General features: G+C 34.7%; 1 protein-coding gene across 1 annotated transcript in view; it reads left to right on the top strand.

Annotated features, from left to right (window-relative positions):
* Positions 1 to 935: 935 nt before the first annotated feature.
* Positions 936 to 21624, top strand: part of LOC143244137 (dipeptidyl peptidase 4-like) — a 334696-nt gene continuing 314007 nt past the window's right edge. Inside the window, exon 1 of the mRNA XM_076488283.1 lies at positions 936 to 1172. The gene's annotated coding sequence lies outside the window, so the exon portion shown is untranslated. The remainder of the gene's footprint in view (positions 1173 to 21624) is intronic.

Genomic DNA, 21624 nt, shown 5'->3' with positions numbered 1-21624 from the left:
CTACCACAAGCTTATCAGGAAAGTGTTTAAGAGAAGTAATAAACATATTTAGGACCATAATAAAAATATGCTTCATTTTATTATTTATTACAAAACAGAAACGCGTAATTTAATGTACATATGATATTGGTTACATACGAAGAATTTTCACTATTTATTGATTTCAAATAATGTCTCACAAGAAACAGACCCCTCTAAACCAGAGGTACTGAAACTTGTTACGATGTCATGTTCATTTCACAACTTAAAAGACAAAAACACCTCTAAGCCAGTGAAGCAAAGCTGATTATACAATTGGCAATGCTAGAAAATACAAACACACCCACGACACCTAGGATAATGCGTCTAAGAAAATCTAGGATAAACAAAAACGTGTCCAAGGCATCAAGACATTGATTTCAGCAGATTAAACTTAATGTGAATTATAATATCATAAAAACTAATTTACCAAGACCTCTTAGATAAAGAGGAAAGATTGTGTTGTTTGATCTGAAGCATCGTAGACGAAGAAGAATGCGAGTTGTTTGATTCTGATAACAAATCATTGATTATTTGCTTTATATTTGAAATTCATAAGAAAAGCGTTTTGTTCCCGAACGAAGGATGTTTTCACGAAAGTCAGAAGATAGAAAAGCCGGTATTGAAGTATTCTGTTCAAACAGATAATAACATAGGAAACAGATACATTCTTTCTGATAGTCCTTGAGAAAAAAGAACAACACCCACCGACAAAAACTTGAATCAACAGAATGACATCATCTATAAGAACGTATACACAAAGTTATGTGGTACAAGATCCCTTTTGCGCACGTGGTCATGAGCACCAAAGAGCTGTCACAACTGTTGCTATGGCAATATTATCACGAGCTTCTTGGTTTGACATCTCCAAAATAATCACTCATGCTCCGTTGTTCGTTCGTCGAGCGTCGGCAGACAGCGTCACGCAAAGTTGGCTTGTGCAAACAACGACGGCTCGCGAGGCACGCTATTCATTCTCTAAAGAAATTACAACTGAGTTGCAAAACTTAAGTATGAATATTCTCAAATACAAGTATTCATAACTTCAGAGGTCGAAGAGCTTTCAATAAATTCATCGAATAGTAAACCGTACATCAGTTTTTTTTCCATTCCAATAAGTGATTCCAAGTCGGTCATGAGAAAACGTCTGGAAGGTAACGTCTTTAGCAATCATATCTTCAATTTTTAGCTTTAAAATTTTTCAAATATTTAGTAAAATTTATCGTCAAAGAGATTTGAATACTTAGTGAAAGAATACATTTTACAAATAAATGGGGCCTAGCATGGCCTAGCGCGTTAAGGCGTGCGCTTCGTAATCTGAGGGTCGCGGGTTCGCGCCCGAGTCGCGACAAACATGCTCGCCCTCCCAGCCGTGTGGGCGTTATAATGTGACGGTCAATCCCACCACTCGTTGGTAAAAGAGTAGCCCAAGAGTTGGCGGTGGGTGGTGATGACTAGCTGCCTTCCCTCTAGTCTTACACTACTAAATTAGGGACGGCTAGCACAGATAGCCCTCGAGGAGCTTTGTGCGAAATTCCAAAACAAACAAATACAAATAAATATAGCCTTGTTGCAACAGAAATGTTTTGTTATCCATTACTGTGGAAGAAACAGTTAATTGTTTATTTTGGACGCCAGTATAAAGCTTCTTTTTTCCAAGTGTGAGAGTTGTTATAGTTAAATAAGTGTTTCTTTATTTGTACCAGGTCATAGGTACGGTACAGTAAATATATCGTAGCGGAAATGTGTAATATTAAGTACAAAAACGAAATATCTTGAAACAATACGTACAAAGACATGAAATAATAGTTTAGTGCATAAAGTATAATGTAAGCATAATGGACTTGATTAACATGGAGTGAAGTAAAATATAACATGAAAGTAAGCATAATGGACTTGATTAATATGGAGTGAAGTAAAATATAACATGAAAGTAAGCATAATGGACTTGATTAATATGGGTGAAGTAAAATATAACATGAAAGTAAGCATAATGGACTTGATTAATATGGAGTGAAGTAAAATATAACATGAAAGTAAGCATAATGGACTTGATTAATATGGAGTGAAGTAAAATATAACATGAAAGTAAGCATAATGGACTTGATTAATATGGAGTGAAGTAAAATATAACATGAAAGTAAGCATAATGGACTTGATTAATATGGGTGAAGTAAAATATAACATGAAAGTAAGCATAATGGACTTGATTAATATGGAGTGAAGTAAAATATAACATGAAAGTAAGCATAATGGACTTGATTAATATGGAGTGAAGTAAAATATAACATGAAAGTAAGTATAATGGACTTGATTAATGTGGGGTGAAGTAAAATATAACATGAAAGTAAGCATAATGGACTTGATTAATATAGAGTGAAGTAAAATATAACATGAAAGTAAGTATAATGGACTTGATTAACATGGAGTGAAGTAAAATATAACATGAAAGTAAGTATAATGGACTTGATTAATGTGGAGTAAAGTAAAATATAACATGAAAGTAAGTATAATGGACTTGATTAATGTGGAGTGAAGTAAAATATAACATGAAAGTAAGCATAATGGACTTGATTAATATAGAGTGAAGTAAAATATAAAATGAAAGTAAGTATAATGGACTTGATTAACATGGAGTGAAGTAAAATATAACATGAAAGTAAGTATAATGGACTTGATTAATGTGGAGTGAAGTAAAATATAACATGAAAGTAAGTATAATGGACTTGATTAATGTGGAGTGAAGTAAAATATAACATGAAAGTAAGTATAATGGACTTGATTAATGTGGGGTGAAGTAAAATATAACATGAAAGTAAGCATAATGGACTTGATTAATATAGAGTGAAGTAAAATATAACATGAAAGTAAGTATAATGGACTTGATTAACATGGAGTGAAGTAAAATATAACATGAAAGTAAGTATAATGGACTTGATTAATGTGGAGTAAAGTAAAATATAACATGAAAGTAAGTATAATGGACTTGATTAATGTGGAGTGAAGTAAAATATAACATGAAAGTAAGCATAATGGACTTGATTAATATAGAGTGAAGTAAAATATAAAATGAAAGTAAGTATAATGGACTTGATTAACATGGAGTGAAGTAAAATATAACATGAAAGTAAGTATAATGGACTTGATTAATGTGGAGTGAAGTAAAATATAACATGAAAGTAAGTATAATGGACTTGATTAATGTGGAGTGAAGTAAAATATAACATGAAAGTAAGTATAATGGACTTGATTAATGTGGAGTGAAGTAAAATATAACATGAAAGTAAGCATAATGGACTTGATTAATATAGAGTGAAGTAAAATATAACATGAAAGTAAGTATAATGGACTTGATTAACATGGAGTGAAGTAAAATATAACATGAAAGTAAGTATAATGGACTTGATTAATGTGGAGTGAAGTAAAATATAACATGAAAGTAAGTATAATGGACTTGATTAATGTGGAGTGAAGTAAAATATAACATGAAAGTAAGTATAATGGACTTGATTAATGTGGAGTGAAGTAAAATATAACATGAAAGTAAGTATAATGGACTTGATTAACATGGAGTGAAGTAAATATAACATGAAAGTAAGTATAATGGACTTGATTAATGTGGAGTGAAGTAAAATATAACATGAAAGTAAGTATAATGGACTTGATTAACATGGAGTGAAGTAAAATATAACATGAAAGTAAGTATAATGGACTTGATTAATGTGGAGTGAAGTAAAATATAACATGAAAGTAAGTATAATGGACTTGATTAAAATGGAGTGAAGTAAAATATAACATGAAAGTAAGTATAATGGACTTGATTAATGTGGAGTGAAGTAAAATATAACATGAAAGTTAGTATAATGGACTTGATTAACATGGAATGAAGTAAAAGATAACATGAAAGTAAGTATAATGGACTTGATTAATATGGAGTGAAGTAAAATATAACATGAAAGTAAGGATAACGGACTTTACCATCATAAAGTGAAGTAAAATAGAAACATTAAACTAAGTAAAATTTACAGAATAAACATGGAGTGAAGTAAATTAGAAAAATGAAAATAAGCAAGATAAACAAAGTAAACATGGAGTGAAATAAAATAGACACACGAAGTAAACATAATGAACAGAATAAACATGGAGTGAAGTAAAATAGACACACGAAGTAAACATAATGAATATACGTATATAAGAAGACATTACGCATGACAATACAAATTAAGTACAATAAAGAAGACGAACACGAGACTTTATAGCACAGGGACATGATATAAGTAAAATAATACATAAGAGCAGTAAGTTTCTTTACAGTCGTAATTTGAAATAACATATAACTGAGCATAAATAACGTAAAAAAATACAATATTTACAACGAACGTGATGAACATATCGTATGAACCATAGAAAGAAAGATACTGATATAAACCATCAAATTAAGGCTTAATGACACTGAACAGCAGTGAGGTCGTTATAAAGTTAAGTTCAATCCCACTATTTTTTGGTAAAAGAGTAGCCCAAGAATTCGTTGTGGGTGAGTGGTGATGACTAGCTGCCTTCCCTCTAGTCTTACACTGCTAAATAAGGGACGGCTAGCGAAGATAGCCCTCGAGTAGCTTCGCGCGAAATTAAAAATCAACATCAAACAAACTGTTAGAACGCTACTAGAAATAAATACATTTGTAAACGGTATGATGCCTGGAGTGATTGTTAAAGAAAATACGCCTAAGGCTTACTCACACTGACAAGCTTCACAAAGTGGTGCTAGTGATAGTAAAAATGCCCCGAAAAGTCAAAGATTTTCCCTGTGTATCTGTTTTACCAACTCTGTAACAAAATATTCTGACAGGTTCTTAAATGAAAATGTTTCATATGTTGGTACACCACCAACACATGGATGGTTGTGTAAATCTTCAATTTAGAAGTGTTAGCTAGCCTAGCGGGATCTCATTTTTCATTGGTTATTCTTATTTTTCGCGCGCTCCATTTTAAACAAAACACAAATGACTGAAGAACATTGAAACACAACCGATCTTGTTTTGGTCGATAGTCACATCAAAGTCTCACAGAAAATAACAGATTTTAATAGGCACAATTTCATTGGGACATCTCCTAAAGCTTGCAAAGATTATTTAACAATCCAATATATGATTTTTATGTGCTATGGGCCACATACTGAAATACATTACAAAACATATTAAATTTACTAAACGAACTACTAGATCTGTTCGTTTAGTTCCTCATTCTATTAAGGTTTGTTTGTTTTGGAATTTCGCACAAAACTACTCGAGGGCTATCTGTGCTAGCCGTCCCTAATTTAGCAGTGTAAGACTAGAGGGAAGGCAGCTAGTCATCACCACCCACCGCCAACTCTTGGGCTACTCTTTTACCAACGAATAGTGGGATTGACCGTCACATTATACACCCCCACGGCTGGGAGGGCGAGCATGTTTAGGGCGACTCGGGCGCGAACCCGCGACCCTCGGATTACGAGTCGCACGCCTTACGCGCTCGGCTATGCCAGGCCTTAAGAAAATATCGCATTCAATTAAGGAAGAGATCATAAAAGAATCCAATAACGTGGCACAGAATAAGCGACAAATGTAATGATATGTTAAAAATCAGCACAAGTTTATAAATAAGATGAAACGAGTTTTAATAATAAATCATAGGTGGGTAAAGATAATAAAGATAATATCTTCTTTGATAAAAGAAGATATATTTTCTATTGAATCAGTTTCAGATATAACTGATAGAAACCAGATGTCAGAACATGTTAAGTTAGCGTCGTACAGCGAATTGTAAAGAAGTCAAGTATTATATTTTGTTAAGCCAGTTTTGCACGGATTGTATAGAAATCAGGTATTCATGTATGTTAAGCCCATGCAGTACAGGGCATTAGACAGAAGCTAGGTATCAGAACATATTCGACAGTGAATTGTATAGAAGCCAAGTATTAGACTTTTAAGCCAGTCTCTAACGGAGAGTTGTATGAAAGTCAGATAGTAACGTATGTTAAACCAGTGTCGAAAAATAAATTGAATGTAAGTTATATTTTTAAGCGTATTAAATCAGTGTTGTATGAAATGTTGTGTTGAAGCCAGATACTAAAACCTGTTAAGTAAGTGCAGTATAGAGCACTTTATAGATTTCAGATATTCAGGTTTGTTATTATAGCATCATACACAGTGATGCATAAGAACTGCTGTGTCTAACGAAAATCTCTATGAAGCGAGATATTATATTACATTAAAGCCAGGTATTACAGACAGGCATGGCATGGCCAGGTGGTTAAGGCGTTCGATTCGTAATCTAAGGGTCGCGAGTTTAAATCCCCGTCGCATCAAACATCCTTGCCTTTTAAGCCGTGAGGACGTTATAATGTGATGGTCAATCCCACTATTCGTTGGTAAAAAAGTAGCCTAAGAGTTGGCGGTGGGTGGTGATGCCTAGCTGCCTTCCCTCTAGTCTTAGACTGCTAAATTAGAGACGGTTATTGCAGATAGCCCTCATGTAGCTTTGCGCGAAATTCAAAAGCAAGGTAGTATAGAATGTTGTATAGAACCAGAGATAGCATTCTATAAGAGTACATTTGTATAAAATGCTGCATCAAGCCCAGTAATCATGATATAGTAATGTCATGTTTATTGTTGTTTAATAAGTATTACGTACAATTCATATAGAACTTAAATAATACAGCTGTTTAAGCAATGCTATATAAAAGTCATGTAATATGTTCTGTTAAGAATGGTCTACGGATGTTTTATGTTCTATTGAGACAGTGGCGTGTCCAGTACTATATAAAACTTAGCAATAACTTGTACTAAGTCATTGACTGGTAGTGTTTGGTATGTGATCATAATATTACAGTCTGGTATGACAGTTTCATATTATATAGAAACTTCAAATACGGTATTATTTTATGAGCGTATAATTACGGTCTGTAAAGGGAGTAATGTTTGAAGTGTTATCTAAAAATTAATTATTACCATTTCTGAAGGCAGTGTCATATAGAATTTTGATTCCAGAATGTATATATGTGTGAAGTTTAAGAGAAATGAAATAATAATAGTAATAATATATACAGTAATCAAAGGTTGTTCGTCCGTGTTCGAACCTAGGTACAAGAACTTTTAAAAGATAAGTTAAATTGTATCTTACTCTTTTATGTAAAGTCGCTGGAACGCAATATTGTATATATGTTATACAGCAACCAATCAATGTGTTTGGTTTGTCTTGAATTTCGGGCAAAGTTACACAAGGGCTATCTGCGCTAGCTATCCCTAATTTTGCAGTGTAAGGCTAGAGGGAAGGAAACTAGTCATCACCACCCACCGACAACTCTTGGGCCACTCTTTTACCAACGAATAGTGGGATTGGCAGTTACATTAGAACGCTCCCACGGCTGAAAGGGCGAGCATGTTTGGTGCGACAGGGATTCGAATCCGCGACCCTCAGATTACCAGTCGAGTGCCTTATCCACCCGGCCATGCCGGGCCTAATTAATACGTCTTTAGAAACATTAAAAAGTAACCGATTAATGAAACTACCTTTATCTTTAAGATACTTAGAAAAACGTCAACACAACGAAACGCTAACAGTGATGACAATAATTTAAAGGTAAAAGCATACAGTGCATGTTCTTTACAAAGTAATATACTGGGCCTTACCAGTTTCGGTGATCTTACTTTTTGTAATCTAACCACAAAATCTTGATATCTTATATGCTATAATAGCTTCTTAACTATTAAAAAACGTTATGAGTAAATACAAATGAAAAATATTAGTTTGACATTGGTAGATTTAATATGCTTAAAATATAAATAAAATTACGTGTAAGGAAGTTAATGTTAAAAAAGTAAAGGAGATTCTGTTGGAGTGATGTCACGAGACGTAATGAGATGTAATCAAAAGAAGTTTCTATTGAAATAATGTAATAAACCGTAATAAGCATCAGTGATAGGAAGTGCTTGTTCAGACGAAGTAAGTAGCTATATTTGGTAGTACATTGAGGAAGTGCATGTTAGACGGCGTTAGTTATAACTAACAGTAGACAGTGGAAGTTTATTCTGAAACGGCATAATGAGTTATGAAGTGTAGACAGTAGACTGATGAAAGTTCTGTTTAAATTAGACAGTAAGTTATAATTTTAGTAGACAATGGAGGTTTCTATTGAAAACAAGAAGTCAAAACCAGTGGTATATTGTGCGGGTTGCTGTTCAAACAACATAACATGTTTTAAATACTTCTATTGAATTACGTAACTTTTATGACGATTAGGATAGTGTGAAATTAAGTATCTGCTAAAGCGACATAAGTCGTAAAACATAATAGAGTGAAGAAAGTATTTGTTGTTGTGACTTAACAAGTTACAACGACTGAAAAGTTTCTGTTGGAATTATGTAAAAAGTTATAACGAGTGGAAAGTTTCTGTTGGAATTATGTAAAGAGTTATAACGAGTGGAAAGTTTCTGTTGGAATTATGTAAAGAGTTATAACGAGTGGAAAGTTTCTGTTGGAATTATGTAAAGAGTTATAACGAGTGGAAAGTTTCTGTTGGAATTATGTAAAGAGTTATAACGAGTGGAAAGTTTCTGTTGGAATTATGTAAAGAGTTATAACGAGTGGAAAGTTTCTGTTGGAATTATGTAAAGAGTTATAACGAGTGGAAAGTTTCTGCTGGAATTATGTAAAGAGTTATAACGAGTGGAAAGTTTCTGTCGGAATTATGTAAAGAGTTATAACGAGTGGAAAGTTTCTGTTGGAATTATGTAAAGAGTTATAACGAGTGGAAAGTTTCTGTTGGAATTATGTAAAAAGTTATAACGAGTGGAAAGTTTCTGTTGGAATTATGTAAAGAGTTATAACGAGTGGAAAGTTTCTGTTGGAATTATGTAAAAAGTTATAACGAGTGGAAAGTTTCTGTTGGAATTATGTAAAGAGTTATAACGAGTGGAAAGTTTCTGTCGGAATTATGTAAAGAGTTATAACGAGTGGAAAGTTTCTGTTGGAATTATGTAAAAAGTTATAACGAGTGGAAAGTTTCTGTTGGAATTATGTAAAAAGTTATAACGAGTGGAAAGTTTCTGTTGGAATTATGTAAAGAGTTATAACGAGTGGAAAGTTTCTGTTGGAATTATGTAAAGAGTTATAACGAGTGGAAAGTTTCTGTTGGAATTATGTAAAGAGTTATAACGAGTGGAAAGTTTCTGTCGGAATTATGTAAAGAGTTATAACGAGTGGAAAGTTTCTGTCGGAATTATGTAAAGAGTTATAACGAGTGGAAAGTTTCTGTTGGAATTATGTAAAGAGTTATAATGGGGGGAAAGTTTCTGTTGGAATGAAGTGAGAAGTTTACCATAAGCACATTTATTCGAGACATTTTCAATCTTTATTTAGGCCTAAATAATGAAAATAATTAATTAAATTTTTGTTTTATTTTAATTGTTTATTCATTTTTACATTGAGAAAAACAATTTGTTTAGATTATATTTTGATATAAAGTGTGTGTGTTTTCTTATAGTAAAGCCACGTCGGGCTATCTGATGAGCCCACCGAGGGGAATTGAACCTCTGATTTTGCGTTGTAAATCCGAAGACATACCGCTGTACTAGCGGGGGGCTTGATAAAAAGCAAGAATTTGTTTATAATATTTTTTATATATTAGTGAAGGTTTTTAGAAAAAAAATGAATTTTAATAAACGGATTTTAGAAGAACAAAACATGAGTTATTGAGAAAATGTCTTCACATCATTTAAATAGATATATTCAGACAAACTTAAGTTCAAACTGAAACTAGCTTTCCGTGATGACGAGAAACCTACTTGAAGTAAAAAAATTATCTCAGAACGGCTAGTATGGGTATTAACACTTTTACTAATAAAGCAGAGAACAAGGTTTCGGCCCTCTTAGGTCATCTTCAGGTAACAAAGAGAGAGTTTGCAACTTGCCTTTGCGTTACGGACGAGAGTATTAACGTGTAGGTGGCGTTGCAATTAGATGTTGGGTTATTAATTAGTATAGGTATAAAAGTTTATATTGGTTTAATTTTGGTTTTAGTTATTGTATAAGTATGTCTTCTTTCATTTTGCATTTATTTATATTTATTTCCCTACTTAGTAAAAGTGTTAATACCCATACCATGCGTCCTGATATACAATAAAACAAGCCTTGTCGGTATTACGTAGCCGGCCTCAAATACAATGAAACTAGGTTTGTCGGTATTACTTAATTTGCTTTTCTTAAAACTGCCTTTGAAAAACGCTAATAGTCAAATAAACGGAATCATATTATAAAGGCCAATCATGATCAGGTGGTTAAGGCGCTCGACTCGTCATCTTAATGTTGCGAGTTCGAATCCCCGTTGCTCCAAACATACTCGACCTTTCAGCCATCGGGGTGTTATAAAGTCACGGTCAATCCCATTATTTGTTAGTAAAAGAGTAGCCCAGGAGTTGGCGGTGGGTGGTGATGACTAGCTGCATTCCCTCTAGTCCTACACTTCAAAATTAGGGACGGCTAGCACATATAGCCCTCGTGTATCTTTAAGCGAAATTAAAAAAAAAACATATTAAAATGTTACCATTCACAAATAATAATCCGACATTGTGGATGTTTACCTAATGAAGTCGAAGATATGTGGAATAATCACAGTAATAAAATTACATGAAGAAGCTCTGACTACATTTTCCTCCGTTAAAGATAGAAGTTTATTATGTTTCTTTTTGGGTTAATATTCACTTATATTTTGAGTCTTGTGTTTCCAGGTTTGTATGGTATTTTGTTCATTCAATTTTTCTATTTGTCTGCTACAAAATCACACATGGTATTTTTAAAAGTGTGTTAGAAAATGGGTTTTCTTTTTTCCTTTTCTTTGTAGATTTTCCCTTGATAACTTTGAACAAGAATAGTTAATGAGTTATTTTAGTAATGGGTATCATAATCCATATTTATCGTTTTTTCTCAATCATATTAATATCCAACGCATTTGGATGTTATATTAGTACATATCCACGCAGTCACATTTATGGTTACTTCTACGTTCGTAAGAGTACTTTTAAGTTGGTGTTTCAGTTATAACTAAGCCTGGTAAGTATTGGGTTCAAACTTCAAGACATCACATTGGGACAGTCGAAAGTCTGCGGACTTAAACAATAAAATCCGGATTTTGATTCACCGCGGTGTCACAGCATATAACCCAATCTGTCTTTGTTTTTTAAAAAAATAAACCGTGTTTCAAAAAACAAGCACAGGAACCCAATATTTCTTTCAGATGCAAAATGATATTGGTAATGAATGAAACCAGTACACACTGCTAGTTTCATAAGGGTCTTTCTGTATACTGCATTACACCTGCGTTTATCCTGAAGCGTAGCCTGAAGGATTTTAAGCATGATTTTAATTATCACTGTTTTTACTCAGACGTAATCTCTTTACAAAAGGCCTGGCATGGCCAAGCGCGTAAGGCGTGCGACTCGTAATCCGAGGGTCGCGGGTTCGCGCCCGCGTCGCGCTAAACATGCTCGCCCTCCCAGCCGTGGGGGTGTATAATGTGACGGTTAATCCCACTATTCGTTGGTAAAAGAGTAGCCCAAGAGTTGCCGGTAGGTGGTGATGACTAGCTGCCTTCCCTCTAGTCTTACACTGCTAAATTAGGGTCGGCTAGCACAGATAGCCCTCGAGTAGCTTTGTGCGAAATTCCAAAACAAACAAACAAACAAACAAACAAATCTTTACTAAAATAATATATAACGAAGCAGGCGCTGGTAACATTCTTGACATGAAGAGAAGATATTTAAGAAAGACTGAATTTGTTTAAATACAAACACAAAACATTACACTTTTCTCGTTAAGAAATCACACTTTGGTAATAATTGTTCTATATTCACTATGTTGAAGTAACGCAATCGGATAGTAAAAAAATAAACACTATAGAAGAAATCTCGGTACGTAGAAACCTGAAGTACAATAATATGAAAAATAAATGAAAGCCAGAAACAGACACGTACGTCTTTATGGTAGAAATAAGATAAACGTTGAAGCTGATGGCTTCCATTGAAGTGAAGACAGGTTAAAAAAATTTTTTTCCACAGAAATTGAGGAATCTGAAAGGTCTAATAATCAAGGCTTAAAGCAATAAAAAATAAACAATATTCTAATTAGTACTTTATTACTTCTACGATAAAGATCTCTTCGGTGAAAGACATTTCATGGCTGGGTGGTTAAGGCGCTCGAGTTGAAAACTACCGGTCGAAAATTCTCACACCCATTTCACCAATCATGCTCGATCTTCCAGCCATGGGGACGTTATAATGTGACGATTAATTACACTTTTCGTGGTAAAAAAGTAGGCCAAGATCTGGGGGTGGATAGTGATAACTAGCTGTTGTCTTCCGTCTAATCTTCGACAGCTAAGTTAGGAACGGCTAACGTAAGTAGGCCTCGTGTAGCTTTGCGCGAAACACTAAACAAACTAAGCCAAAACTCTATATATTTTAGAACTAAACTCGTTGAATTGGCTCCTAAATATTTTAAAAAAAAAATACATATATGTTAAAGCAGAAATAAATAAAGGGCATATATGTTTAACAATCACTCCAGGCATCATACCGTTTACAAATGTATTTATTTCTAGTAGCGTACTAACAGTTTGTTTGATTTTTAATTTCGCGCGAAGCTACACGAGGGCTATCTTCGCTAGCCGTCCCTAATTTAGAAGTGTAAGACTAGGGGAAGGCAGCTAGTCATTACCACCCACCGCCATCTCTTGGGCTACTCTTTTACCAACGAATAGTGGAATTGACCGCACATTTTAACGCTCTTGCGGCTGAACCCGAGCATGTTTTGGTGCGACGGGGATTCGAACTCGCGACCCTCGGGTAAAAGACACAAGGGCTAGCTGCGCTAGCCGTCCCTAATTTAGCAGTGTAAGACTAGAGGGAAGACAGCTAGTCATCACTATCCACCGCCAACTCTTGGGCTACTCTTTTACCAACGAGCAGTAGAATTGACTGTCACTTTATAACGTCCTCACGGCTGAAAGGGCGAGCATGCTTTGGTGCGACGGGGATTCGAACCCGCGACTCTCAGATTACGAGTCGAGTACTTGAAAAGCAACCTGGCCATGCCGGGCGGATGTGAGCTGAATGTATTTTCATGTTTTTATTACTCTACGTTTATTCAAATACAGATAACTAAACATGATATTCTAAAAAATAAAGTTATTTTTATTTTGTTATTAGCAAAGGTTTAGGAAGTTCTGAGGATTAAGAAAGACAAGATGCCTTCGATTAGTTGACATAAACTATTACACAAAAAAGAACTGGGATTAAAAATTATAAGGTAAAAACCTTTCTACATACATAACCATATAATAATTTCTTTCTTTATTACCCTTACGACAAATTGAAAGGGGAGCGAATTCTGATTAGTCATAACAATTACAAATTGTTAAACCACGTAAGAATTACACTACGTCTCTACAATATCTCGTTGTGAAAAATCGTTGATTATGGTCATATAACCAATAAGTAGTAACTGTAGTGACATTTTCTTTCATGATAATAGTATATACATGTTTATGAATGTTTGTTGACACTGAATTTTTAATAAGATATAATTCAACAGAGAATTTTATAAGACACATAAACTAAAGGAAACATTGTTCCATAACGTGTGTCATCGGATAATTCTTAGCATTTCTTTTATACTCTGGATAGAACATTTGAAACCTAATTAATTAGCTATAAAAATAACTAAATATTAAAAAACTGGATAATTTCTGATGAAATTCACAAGAGCTTCTAGCTTTAAGCAATAAGAAAACCTCAGTACATTAAAACTTTGTAAACGGTAAGTTAAAGTGCATATGAATATGCAACTTTAGTTAGACGTAAGTAGAAATCCTATAGACTAGCAAGGAAGAACAAAGAGAAATTTTAGCCTAAGAAATGTAGCTACTATTTTAACTTTTACTTATCATGTGTTTTCGTGGTAAGCCTAAAACTTGTGTATATAAAACCTGATATTTTCTATTTTTATTATAACTCTTGTTCAAATTCTTTATAAATGAAAACACATGATACGTTAGCTTTTGTGTTGTAATTATGACAAAAATGCCTAAACAGGTTGTCCTTCTTTCATCTAAATATATAATTGTTTCTTCTGTCTGTGAAGATGTTGAGTGAAGAAACAGAAGTGTGAACTTTGTTTCTGTGTAGTGTTAGAAGTGTGAACCTTGTTTCTGTGTAGTGTTAGAAGTGTGAACCTTGTTTCTGTGTAGTGTTAGAAGTGTGAACCTTGTTTCTGTGTAGTGTTGGAAGTGTGAACCTTGTTTCTGTGTAGTGTTGGAAGTGTAAACCTTGTTTCTGTGTCGTGTTAGAAGTGTGAACCTTGTTTCTGTGTAGTGTTAGAAGTGTGAACCTTGTTTCTGTGTAGTGTTAGAAGTGTGAACCTTGTTTCTGTGTAGTGTTGGAAGTGTAAACCATGTTTCTGTGTCGTGTTAGAAGTGTGAACCTTGTTTCTGTGTAGTGTTAGAAGTGTGAACCTTGTTTCTGTGTAATGTTGGAAGTGTAAACCTTGTTTCTGTGTCGTGTTAGAAGTGTAAACCTTGTTTCTGTGTAGTGTTAGAAGTGTGAACCTTGTTTCTGTGTAGTGTTAGAAGTGTGAACCTTGTTTCTGTGTAGTGTTAGAAGTGTGAACATTGTTTCTGTGTAGTGTTGGAAGTGTAAACCTTGTTTCTGTGTAGTGTTAGAAGTGTGACCTTGTTTCTGTGTAGTGTTAGAAGTGTGAACCTTGTTTCTGTGTAGTGTTAGAAGTGTGAACCTTGTTTCTGTGTAGTGTTGGAAGTGTAAACCTTGTTTCTGTGTCGTGTTAGAAGTGTGAACCTTGTTTCTGTGTAGTGTTAGAAGTGTGAACCTTGTTTCTGTGTAGTTGCAGAAGTGTAAACATTATTTTTGTATAGTGTTAGAAGTGTGAACCTTGTTTTTGTGTAGTGTTAGAAGTGTGAACCTCATTTCTGTGTGGTTTCAGAAGTGTGAACATTGTTTCACTGTAGCGTCAGAAGTTTGAGCCTTGTTTTTGTGGCGTCAGAACAGTAAAAACTGTTTCTTTGTGAAACGTGAAAAGTGTAAACTTGTTTCTTTGTAAAGCGTAAGAAGTGTGAAACTTGTTTGTGTGCATAACGTGAGAACTGTGAACCCTGGTTTTGTGTAATATCACAAGTGTGAACCTTGTTTCTGTGGAGTGTTAGAAGTGTGAAACTTGTTTCTGTGCATAACGTCAGAACTGTGAAACCTGGTTTTGTGTAATATCACAAGTGTGAACCTTGTTTCTGTGGAGTGTTAGAAGTGTGAAACTTGTTTCTGTGCATAACGTCAGAACTGTAAACCTGGTTTTGTGTCGTATCAGAAGTGTGAACCTTGTTTCTGTGGAGTGTTAGAAGTGTGAAACTTGTTTCTGTGCATAACGTCAGAACTGTGAAACCTGGTTTTGTGTAATATCACAAGTGTGAACCTTGTTTCTGTGGAGTGTTAGAAGTGTGAAACTTGTTTCTGTGCATAACGTCAGAACTGTGAAACCTGGTTTTGTGTAATATCACAAGTGTGAACCTTGTTTCTGTGGAGTGTTAGAAGTGTGAAACTTGTTTCTCTGCATAACGTCAGAACTGTGAAACCTGGTTTTGTGTAATATCACAAGTGTGAACCTTGTTTCTGTGGAGTGTTAGAAGTGTGAAACTTGTTTCTGTGCATAACGTCAGAACTGTGAAACCTGGTTTTGTGTAATATCACAAGTGTGAACCTTGTTTCTGTGGAGTGTTAGAAGTGTGAAACTTGTTTCTGTGCATAACGTCAGAACTGTGAAACCTGGTTTTGTGTAATATCACAAGTGTGAACCTTGTTTCTGTGGAGTGTTAGAAGTGTGAAACTTGTTTCTCTGCATAACGTCAGAACTGTGAAACCTGGTTTTGTGTAATATCACAAGTGTGAACCTTGTTTCTGTGGAGTGTTAGAAGTGTGAAACTTGTTTCTCTGCATAACGTCAGAACTGTGAACCTTGGTTTTGTGTAATATCACAAGTGTGAACTTTGATTCTAAAGAAATTAAAGATTGTGATTTTTCGATTTTATCTTTCTTTTTTATTAGAGTCAAATGTCTCAAGACTGCTTGGTTCCAATGTCATTAAGACTTACGATTTTTATATAATCAAAGTTTAACTGAATTACAGTAAAATATATCAAATATTTAAAATTCTCAGAATATTAAAAACTTAGCATATCATTTTTTTAAATAATTAATGAAGTGATTAAAATGACGTCATTAATAGTTAATTAATGTTCAACCGAAACGACTCAAATAAACAGTCTTTAAGGTTGCTATGGTGATTAATATAATATATGTGTTACATAAGGGTGTTATTTATTCAGTAGAATTACCATTAATCTTTTACCTTCCACGAAGTAAAGGTATACAAAGCTGATAAACTACGATACATGTAAAACAGCACGAACTATAACCCCAGTGTGATTTATTATCCAACTTGCCTATTATATTTCTTTTCATGTGATACTGGAGCACTTTTATTCAATTACGTATAAAACAAACGAACTCATATTATATGTCCTCTTAAGGTGCAACTTCAAACATTTTCTCAATCTGTATATCCATACAGATATATCTGTGTTTAGATAGTTTTTTTAAAATCTTTGATTCGTACTTCATACCTTATGTAAATTCGTATGTTGTGTTTTGCACATTACGTAAACTTACGGACTATGTTTTGCACATTTTGTAAAGCCGCTGATCAATGTTTCACACATTCTGTAATTCGTTTTACACTTTTTACAGGACTTTAATCTGTAGTTTATACACTGTATAAGCTTTGGATCTGTGCCTCTTCCTCCAGTCGCAAAATGATATGTAGGCGAACTTACAACTCTGGAAACCGAGTTTTGATACCCGTGGTGAAAAGAGTAAAACTTGTCCATTGCACAGCCTCGTGCTTATCTACAAACAAACCTTAAATATATAATATTTATTCACGTTTAAGTCGTCTGTTTGACCCATTATCATTAAGATAAAATAATTAATGTGAATAATATTATGGCATGACGACAAGGGTATTAATTATCGGTACAATTCAGTGAACTAAGTGTTTACTAATTATATCACAGACTTATTTTCTTATTCAAACAAATTATATATTAGGCCTGAACGTCGCATATATTGTTTTCATACTACATTTATTTAAAAGAAAAGAAACACGTGATATCATAACCTTAAGTTTGTGGTTTAAGACATCTGTCAGTCTTATATCTGTGGTTTGTACATTTTGTCGGCCTTGCGCCTTGGATTCTACATGTGATAATGAATGCGTTGTTAACAATTCAGGCCATGCATTAGCTCGAAATTGAAGCTTCTACTAATCAAATCAAACTACAATTATTCTTACGTTAAGTACTTAATCATGATAGCGTCAGGTTGACTGTTAAGATAATCTAATCCTTTGTGTAAGAGTGACTTGAATGAGAAATGGCGTAACTTGTCTGGAAAGAAAATTCTTCATGGGATTTTTAGGGATTCCGCGTAATGTTCAACCTTTCTGTGTTAAAAAAAAAGGTGAAATAAAAACAAAACCATTTTTCTCTGTTTTTAAACATTATCGCGAATAAGCGTATTTGGGAAGTTAGATAAACAGTGAGTTTTTACAACTTTTCGAATTTATCCTATTTTATCAAGTTCGTAAAGAAAAATGACACATGCATTAAAACAATGTAAATGTATATAGAAAGAGAAAGATAGGTGGAAGAAATGCTACATGAATCTTGATCAATGAGATCATCTAATATAAGTTCATAGTGGAGTATAAGGTAGGGGAAAAGTAAACAAAATACAGTTTTATTAAGTGGTGTCATAGTAAAGTATAGAGTTATATAGTGTAGAACTATAGTTACATATAGTGTCGTACAATATAGAACTATAGAAAAGTGTACAGTTACACAGTGTAGAATTGTAGCGAAGTTTAGTGTCACACAATGTAGAACTATAGTGAAGTGTAGTGTTACACAATCTAGAACTATAGTGAAGTGTTGTGTTGCACAATGTAGAACTATAGTGAGATGTAGAGTTATACAGTACAGAACTAAAGCAAAATGTAGTGTTACACAATGTAGAACTACAGTGAGTGTAGTGTTACACAATGTAGAACTACAGTGAGTGTAGTGTTACACAATGTAGAACTATAGTGAGATGTAGAGTTATACAGTACAGAACTAAAGCAAAATGTAGTGTTACACAATGTAGAACTACAGTGAGTGTAGTGTTACACAATGTAGAACTACAGTGAGTGTAGTGTTACACAATGTAGAACTACAGTGAGTGTAGTGTTACACAGTGTAATGCCATAATGAGTGTGTGAAGGTAATTTTCCGAAATGCCATAATAATTGTGACGTCTTGTATTATTGTATTATTTTACTACTGCTGAAATATATTGAACTCATAATTCTATTTTCGCCTTCACCATATAATAATGACTCGTTACTATATAACGGTTTATTTCTCCTGGAAAAGGTAAATCTTCTCTATCAAAATAATTTCTTAAAATTTCACTAAACATTCTATAACTTAATACATGTACTGGGTGAATAAGTGGAAGTATTTTCTTCATAGTATGTATTTAAAGACAATAAAACATTAAAATAGGGCCAGTTGATTTGGTCCAACTTCCACCATCCCCCAGTGGCTCAGCAGTATGTCTGCGGACTTACAACATAAATCCGGGTTTCGATATCCGTGGTGGGCAGAGCACAGATAACCCATTGTGTAGCTTTGTGCTTAATTCAAAACAACCAACTTCCACCAACGTACGCAGGTCGAGTGGCGTCTACCACGACCAGTCTCATTCAAAATAATAGAAAAACAATCACTGACCCGTGGATCACTGTCAGTTCTTCAAGAAAAGCGAAGAGTAATGTATAAAGAGATCAATAGCACTGAAAGACTGACTACACGCATGACAATTAGTATAAGAACCAATACTGATGAAAAAATTGTGATTCGAGAGCATGTGCTCTATGGAACGACCACTGTCATCAATATCAGCACAACCCTAGAGGTGATTATGTCTATTAAATTCTCCCAAGATTAAAAATGTAAATCACAGTTATTCAATGAGAATATCAAGGTTTGACTAATCATAATTCTCTGCAGGAGAACAAACAATGATAATACGACCCAAGGAAACACAGATAGCTAAGGCCTCTAAGGAAGTATCAAGTGGCAAAGACAGGGCAGATACGTGCTGGTCGACCAGCAGTGCCACTCCTCCATGCACTGGTCCAGCACATAACCTGTTATTGTAGTATAAAGAAAAATGCTGAAAGCCACGCCATCTTTCTTTAGTAGAAGGACGCCTGTTGACTTTCATGGATCCTGCTCTGGATCGTGTGGGTAGGTGTCAGTCAGTAGAAGCGGAGTACAGAGACTGGGAGCATGAAGTAATAATCATTTTGCATCTCGGAGCTAAAGAAGATGGAGCCGAGCAGACGCCAGAAACCAGGTCCAAAAGAAATAAATCTCGGGAGCCACTGAAAGGAATACTGGGAACAAGGATAAGAGTAGACGTTGACTTGTCAACTCTTTTAACCACGTAGGGAAAAGGACTCTTCACATGGCTGAAAAATGACTCTGTTGGAGGCACAGAATTGTTTATCTGCACTCCTACAGTAGCAGCGTAATGTAGTCCAACAGCGTATGTCTGAAATGGAGTGAAATAGAATTACTTCCGAGTGTCAGCGTAAGAGATATTGTTTACAGTCTTCAAAAGTTACACCTCTTTTGCCTCCATTAACTTATGGCAAGAACGAAAACGGAATGTGTGGGAACCATTACATTTAACACAGTGAGTTTCCAGTTTGCACTCGTAGGTGTCGTGGTCTTTACCACTACAACGAGAACACGTCAAAGAACCTCGAGAGGCTTGCGAATATGTGACCGTAACTTACAGTTCAATAACTTGCCTTGATAGTGGTTGATCAACGTAGCAATGTTAACATCAAAATAGGAACATTTATAAACAGAATAATTCCGTTCTGACGAGTGCATCTCCTACTCGGGAATTTTCTTTAACTCCCTCTGTTGAGAAATTCAAAGTACCAGGAAAACTAGCACCGAAGGGTATATTCTCAATGACCTTTGAATTCTGGAGGAACTTGGTGTAGAAGTTTCTACCAAAGTGTTGCCATAGTACAGCTTCCTGACTGACTTGGATGAGGCAGCAAGCCCCTCTTATCCCTTTTGAACGAATAATGGAGACATCTGCACTAAAGACTTATAATGTTATGAATAAATGATGAGTAATCAAGGTACTGAATCTGACTGTGAAGATAACCGTGTAACAGAGTCGTTCATGCGTGGTTGTTTTCTTATTAGCTGTTGTTTTTTTACAATCTTATTTTATGATTTTGAAGGACTAGGGTATCTATAATAAATGGAGAAAAGTCCAATGTCTTCTGATCCCACCCACCATGAAGTCCTATGAGGGGATGCACTACAATGTCCAACAAGGATATGCTAGGGTTTCGTAAGCACTATACCCAAACTCCTGCGTCAGAGACAATGCCCAAAACACCCGTTGAGAATGTCGGACATTGGTACTCAGAGACCCTAGCTCTGACATAACCAGCTGACTGACACTGGAGGGAGCACCCCAAGGCCGCTCTTCATCAGGGATTCAAGGCTAATGTGATGTGTTCGGGTTAGACCCCTCAACCACCAGGATCCTCTCCTTCCTTTCTGAGTCGCCACGTACACTAACGCGTGAGTGGATGTTGAGATCCCAGAGGAGGTAACCTGAAAGTACAGTACCTAATCTGGAAGGTCCCCTCATCACGTACAGGGGTCCACCTCCAGGGTTTATTTGCTAAACTTGCTAGGTTTTTTTTATCATTTTCATTGTGATTTACCAGATTTTTACTGTTGTACTTTCCTGTTAGATAAGGACTTAAAGGTTACACCATGAAGACTTATTATGTAGATTGCGGTGTAAATGTCAGTGAATGGTTCTATAATATATCCGGATTTACTGAAATATTTATTAAGCACCTTCTTATACTTAAAAATACGATATAGTTGCAATATATTTTACGAAACACTGTCGATTGTTTAATACTGGACATAAATTGTAAATGTCCTTGCAAAAGTTAATTTTTGTAATTTGACGGCATATCGCACTAATTTCAATTTTTCTATTTGAATATGTTATGAGCATGAAGAAACTCAAAATAAATAGCTTACCTCAAAAAGTTGTGCTCGCGCACGCTTCATGCATATAAATAAGTAATAATACCCAGATGCACACCCTCATGATCCACTTAGTACGTGTGCAAAATTTCAGTTTCCTAGGCTATTTCCTCTTGGAATTATGGCGGTCACATACACACAGTCACACAGACTCGCCCTTTTATTATTATAAACGTAGTTTTATTTATTTATTTTTTGTTTCAGGCATAATAACTACCGCCATTGTTAGTTAAATATAGTTTATTTTTAAAGATATGCATTATTCAATATTAAGGTATGAATAATGAAGAATGTTCTTCACCTAGAAT

This window comes from Tachypleus tridentatus, chromosome 1, assembly GCF_004210375.1.
Source record: "Tachypleus tridentatus isolate NWPU-2018 chromosome 1, ASM421037v1, whole genome shotgun sequence".
NCBI classification, from domain to species: domain Eukaryota; kingdom Metazoa; phylum Arthropoda; class Merostomata; order Xiphosura; family Limulidae; genus Tachypleus; species Tachypleus tridentatus.
The sequence above is the reverse complement of the archived record's forward strand: the minus strand, read 5'-3'. Positions and strand labels throughout refer to the sequence as shown.